The sequence below is a fragment of the Sorex fumeus genome, unplaced genomic scaffold, assembly GCF_029834395.1.
Source record: "Sorex fumeus unplaced genomic scaffold, SorFum_2.1 ptg000098l, whole genome shotgun sequence".
NCBI classification, from domain to species: domain Eukaryota; kingdom Metazoa; phylum Chordata; class Mammalia; order Eulipotyphla; family Soricidae; genus Sorex; species Sorex fumeus.
In genome coordinates this window covers 50668015-50674454 of record NW_026606155.1, presented here as the reverse complement: position 1 = coordinate 50674454, position 6440 = coordinate 50668015, and the positions used below count along the sequence as shown (strand labels likewise).

At 35.8% G+C, this 6440-nt stretch overlaps 1 long non-coding RNA gene across 1 annotated transcript; it reads right to left on the bottom strand.

Annotated features, from left to right (window-relative positions):
* Positions 1 to 1537: 1537 nt before the first annotated feature.
* On the bottom strand, positions 1538 to 3902 carry LOC130041936 (uncharacterized). Its single transcript, XR_008795077.1, has 3 exons — positions 3642 to 3902; positions 2869 to 2990; positions 1538 to 1775 (listed from the first exon to the last, which is right to left on the bottom strand). It is a non-coding gene; the product is annotated as an uncharacterized LOC130041936 (long non-coding RNA).
* Positions 3903 to 6440: the final 2538 nt, after the last annotated feature.

The window sequence follows — 6440 nt, the reverse complement described above, 5'->3', positions numbered from 1 at the left end:
TTTTTATTCTAAACACTTGCCCTCTAATACAATAAATGTTGTAAGGGAACAATCTGTACAAAGGGTCTTTTAATTGTGATAAAAATCCACATAAAATGTGTCATCTTAACCAGTATTAAGTGTACAGGTTAATGGTATAAAATAAGTTTATGTAGTTGTACAACTATCACCTCTATCTGTCTCCAGAACTCTAGCACTGTCCTAGCACTGTCCTCCTGTCCTCATCCTCCTGTCCTCATCTGTCCTAACTGTCCTCATTAATTTGCTCGAGTAGGCATAAGTAATGTCTCACAACAAATTGTGAGACTTGTTGTTACTGTGTTTGGCATATTGGATTCGTCACGGGTAGCTTGCTAGGCTTTGCCATGCGGGCGAGATACTCTCAGTAGCTTGCCAGGCTCTCCAAGAGGAGTGGAGGAATCGAACGCAGGTCAGCCATGTCAGCCACATGCAAGGCAAACACCTTACCTGCTGTGCTATCATTCCAGCCCCCACCAGAACTCTAATAAAACTAAAACTCAGTGCCCATTAGACATGATAACCTCTTTTCCCTGTCCCTGTCATGACAACTACCAGTTTTTCTCTCTTTATATATTTAACTATATAAAGATACTTCATCTCGGTTGGGTAAGGATTTTTCTTTTTGTGACTGACTTATTTTGCTTAGCATAATGTCCTCAAGATTAATCTATGTTGTAGTGTCTGTCAAAATTTCTATCCTTTTAAAGATTTAATACTATTCCATTGTATGTTTATACCATGTTTTGTTTATCCATTCATCTATTGATGGATAATTAGTTTGCATCCCTCTTTTGGCTATCTGTTGTTAAAAAATGAATTCAGAAATACTACTGAATTTTGTTTTATTTTTCAATTCTTTTGGGTACAAATTCAGAAATTTAGTTATAAGAACGGCATACAGATGGATTTTTGTAAGATGATGAAAATGTTCTGAAATAGGATCATGGTGATGACTGCTCAGTTATATAAATTAAAAATTAACTATATACTATTTCATTTAAAAGAATGATTATATTTGGATTGTGAGTGATAACACAGAAGATAAGACACTTATTTTCCACATGGCTAATTAGTTGCTTCAATCTCCAACACCATCAGGAGTGGGGACCCTTAAGCCCAACCAGTAGTGTTTCTGAGCATAGAATCAAGAATAAGTCCTGAGAACATCTGGATGTGGCCCCAAAACAAAATAAAAAGTATTATTATGTGTCTCTTTTGAAAGAAAAATTGTGCTAGAGCAATAGTAAAGCAGGTAAGGCATGCACCTTGCAAGTAGCTGACCCCAGTTCGATTTCCAGCACACCATATAGTCTTTGGGTAATGTTGGGAGAGATTTCTGAGCATAAAACCAGGAGTAAGCCCTGAACACCACAGGATTTGACCCCCAAACCAGAAACAAAACCAAAAATACCAATGATCATGTAAGTGAGTTTATACACTAATTCCATAAATAAGAAACATGTTAACTTTATAAACAGTAGAGGAAAAGGAAAATGTGAAGAAAGAATAACAGAGGAAAGGAACAAGATGAATTTAATGGGAGGATAAAAAATAAAAATGCACATGAACCTACATATAAATTTGGATTAAAGTATAAATATGTAAATGTCTCCCAAAAAGTACAGAAATAAATCTTGCCATCAGGGTGGGACAGACGCTGCAACAAGAGCGGAGGGATACTGACACTGGTGGTGGTGGTGGTGCAACATTGTGTCCATGAAACTCTAATGTAAACAATTGTGTAATTCCAAGTGCTGAAACAAAAGGTTGGAGAAAATAAAATAAATAAAATTGTATTTTCACAAGAATATCTTATCTCCCTAATACAATATCCCTACAATAATCACCAAAACCCTCTTTCTCATCTCACATTTCTTTCTCACATAAGCGAACGAATCTGAAGTAAAGTGCTCATGTTATGATCACCAATTCACTTAACTTGTAGAGATCAAAGTAAATTACCATCTATTAGTCAGAACCATTTGCTAGAAAAAAACCTGATTTAAAAGTCAGAAAACTTGGGTTCAATTCAATTCATCTATTTTCCAATCTCATATGCTGTCAAGATGAAGTTCTGAGAATAATGTCTGTGGTTAAAAATTCTAAATTTCTCATCGTATTAGTAGTAATTGATTTAAAGATCTAATAAAAGGCATTGGGAATTCAAAATAACATCTACGGTTCATGTCAAGATATGCCAACTACAAAATGCTATGAAATCAATATAACCTTGGAAGTGAAACTTCAGTTGACAAAAAAACCTTTGAGATTTCAATGACATCTTGGCACAGGTGATAAAGATCACAAATTTTCATCTGGCGGGCACAAAATAAAAGACATGAACCATTTCTCTTCTACATACACAGATTTTAACTTGTTTCCTATGAAATATAATGGGTACTTCATCTGTACTGCATCTTTCAATTAATTTTTACAGAACCTTTTCAGTTATATTCTTCTCAGCATGATCTTAGAGACCAGAAGATAATGTGAGGGATGTTGCAACTAAAAATACATTTAACATTTCCCCAAATGTGCTAATACTTTAATATTTTGTGATACTTTTATTAATTCTATATTATCTGTGCCATTTTTCATTCATACCAAAGTAGTGGTAGAGGGCCAGGTAAAAGGATGAAAAGATGAATTAGATATTCAGGATCTTATTTTTCTCTCGTAAAGCTTTATCATTATCCCTATTTCTCATTATTTACATATTCAGAGTTCCAATTCTATCAGAGATTGGTCTTTCGGGTTCAAGATAATAATAATAATTGTTAGAACCTCTAACAACACTTAGTTCCCAATACAGTGTTGAAAAACAAACAGGATTCAGGTTACACTCACCCTTTCCATGGGTCACAAACTCCTAGTATGATTCATTTCTACTTGATTCATTTTCTTCATTGTTGTTCCCACCACTGTAGTGTTTATGTAAAGAAGCTTTCAGAAACTCCAATTTGTCATAGCTGAAAGAGATTTTTAAAAGAAGTTAAGAAATCACAGAAGTATGGGTATGTGTTCATAAGTGCTGAGAGAACAAAAGGTAAGAACTGAGATAAACCCATTGCATTTAGAATTTGAGAAGTTATGGGTAATATGACCATTTGTTTTCGAGTTGGACCCAGTGTCTACACATGAGAGGGGAAGGGAAGGGGAGGGGAGGGGAGGGGAGGGGAGGGGAAGGGAGGGGAGGGGAGGGGAGGGGAGGGGAGGGGAGGGGAGGGGAGGGGAGGGAAGGGAAGGGAAGGGAAGGGAAGGGAAGGGAAGGGAAGGGAAGGGAAGGGAAGGGAAGGGAAGGGAAGGGAAGGGAAGGGAAGGGAAGGGAAGGGAAGGGAAGGGAAGGGAAGGGAAGGGAAGGGAAGGGAAGGGAAATGCTCTATCTCTGCTTTCTGATTCTCTAGCTCCAGGCAGCACCCTTTGCCCTTAGCATGTGGCAAAATTTCTTTAAAAACAAAACAAAACAAAACCTCTATACTCATGCTTGCAATTTTCTTATTCTCTGTATTAGCTTCATGCAGCTGCAAAAATATTACAAACATGGAAGTTTCAAAAAACATAAATTCAGGGCTGTAGCAATAGTACAGCGGCTTAGTGTACTTGCCTTGCACACAGCTGACCTGAGTTCAATCCATGGCATTTTATATGGTCTTCAAGCCCCACCAGGAGCGATTCCTGAGTGTAGGGCCAGGACTAACACCTGAGCTTCACTTTAGATGGCCCCAAAACAAAACAAAATGGAAATTCATTTCCTCAAAATTCTGAAAGCTATATCTCCAAAATCAGAATGCCCTTATGTCTGTGCTCCCTCTGAAAGGTCTATCTAATAGTGTGTCTTGTCTCTTTTTAGATCCCAGTAATTGCTGGCAATCCCTGGTATTTCTTGCCTCACTGCACACTCTAACCTTTGTCTTTGTCTTATATATGCTATTCTCCTCTGTGACGACACTATGAAGTTTTCCTCTGCTTAACAAGAGTCGTTGAAGTAGAGCTAGCCAAGGTTATGACCTCATCTTAACCTGATTAAATTTGCCAAACAAAATCTATTTTTAAACAGGGTCATATTTTCCACTTACAGGAGGAGATAAATTTTGAAATAACATTAGTCAACCTAATTCATTTTCCAGAACTTCTTAATACAGTCATATGTAGTTTTGGGGAAAGAAAGAGAAGAGAGAGAAATAAAAAAATCACCTAAGAAAGTAAGCAACCAAGAAAAAAAATAGGTAAAATCACCAATGCTCTAGATGTCTCTAAATTCGATGGGTTTATGTTGACTATTTCATTTTTTCTCTTTGCCACATGTTAAATAGTTGGTCCTATTTAAGAGTACTATGTAAGGTTTGCAATTCAATGTGCTACTGGGCAAATATGTGAAAAATATATTTTCCATATCAAATAAAAAGTCTATTTACTAATATTACTCCTTGACACAGGGCATATGTATATTTTTATCACCCTTGGTTTCCATTGTCTAGCATGATACATGACATTCTATAGGTGCTCTACAAGATATCTACCAAATAAAGAAAATTTGGCATCCTTTCTCAATACAACAGCCTCCTTAACAACTAAGGGGGTTTTGTGTTTTGATCATGTTACCTAGAGTAGCTTATCAGAACAGAAGTGTCTTTATTCAGTTACTTTAAAACATCCATTTATTTAGCTCCTGATGATGTAGGACAGCAATTTGAAATATATTGGTTGATCTGAATACTCTGGAACGTGCTTGGTTGATTTTAGTTGGTATCATTTATGCATTTGCAGTCAAATTCCAGGTAACTAGGAGATGCCTTAAACGACTCTAGTTGGACTACTTAGCTCTGTTCACTTGGACTCTCAAATTCCAGTAGCCTAGCTGAAACATACTCAGATGAACAGTTTTCAAGAACAATAGGGAATATATTCAAGGCTGCCAATGACTAGGTATACAGATATAATGCCACTTTTACTTGATTGTACTAACCAACACACCTCACCAAATAGACTTACTTTCTTAGTGGAGATAGCTAAAAAAAAATCACTTGGTTATAGGGAGAGATAAGGATAACTATGGCTCTTTTTTACATTTTATCATTTCATCTACAGGATAGTCTATAATTTATCCTATTATATGTAATAAAGAGATCTAGAACAGGTGATAAAACCCTTACTCATTGGACTCTAGATGCAGAATACAAGGAATCTGAACAATGTGAATTCAGAACTAATACTGGTAAGAAATAGGTAGAGAGAATGCAGCAGACTCCATACCAGCCAAAATTATAAAGAAACCAAAGCTCTAAATAAGCATACAGAAGAAATATCCCAGACACCAAAATGATGAAGAAATGCCAAGGAAGATACTCAGAGAAATGGAAAAAGAAGTTAGAAAATCAAGCTATTTTAGTTCTCCTTGACTTTTTTTTAATTCCTATTCTTTCTCCCTTTTTTAATATTTGTTTTTCATTAATTAATTGTCTATTTCACTAGATCTTTAGCCTCATAAAGGAAATAATAAGCTATATGGTAGTAAATGTTTAACAAATGCAACTGCTCTGTGTGAGAAAGAAAAAAGAGCCCTTTTTTGTTGTTGATTTATCACAACCACAGTTCTAATCCATATACAGTTCTACAACACACCCCAGTTTTCTATAACAACATTTCCCATTCATGTATACTTCCAAAATATTAGGGTAAATGCTTTTTTGAACACATTATGGGGACTAGGAAGAGCAGGAGATTGAGGACACAAACTTTGAAACAACACAGTATATCAAACAAATACAAGTGGTAAAATAATGTAAATGAGAGAAAATTGTATGAATTTTTATATACACAATTCTCACTTAATAAAGGGTCGATATTCGTACTTAGGTGTGCTGAAGTTACCCCCTTTATGCACATCCAGTTATTCCCCAACATTTTCCATTTGAAAGCCACTGATATATAAAAAAAAAAACATGGGTCTCATTACGAGATGTAAACATCACAATCTGCATGAAGAAAATCATATTACAACCTAAATATTACCCATTTGGATTTGCAGCCGAGTTACAGTCCACTAAACCCTAAGTACCTTTTTTTCCCAGCCAAAGCTATATTGCATTTCAACTCTCTTGTTAGAAACTGATGCTAAGAATTGACAAGATAATAGGATGGAGAAAGTTTTCAGATCTCATTTACAGCAGATGGTAGAAGGGTCAGTTTCCTGGGTAATGAAGCATTGTCTGGTTGCCCCTAAATCACTCTAAACTTTTCCCAGCCCCCAGAGGCTTAGAAAGTATCTGCATTTATCACTGTACTACAGAGAATTCTTCTAACATCTCAAAAAAGAAGTTATAATAAATTATCCCAGACTTAGTAGATACAAATGCCAAAACTTCAAATTTTGATTAAAAAAAGAAAACACTGAAATCTTCCTTACAAAAGAACTACAC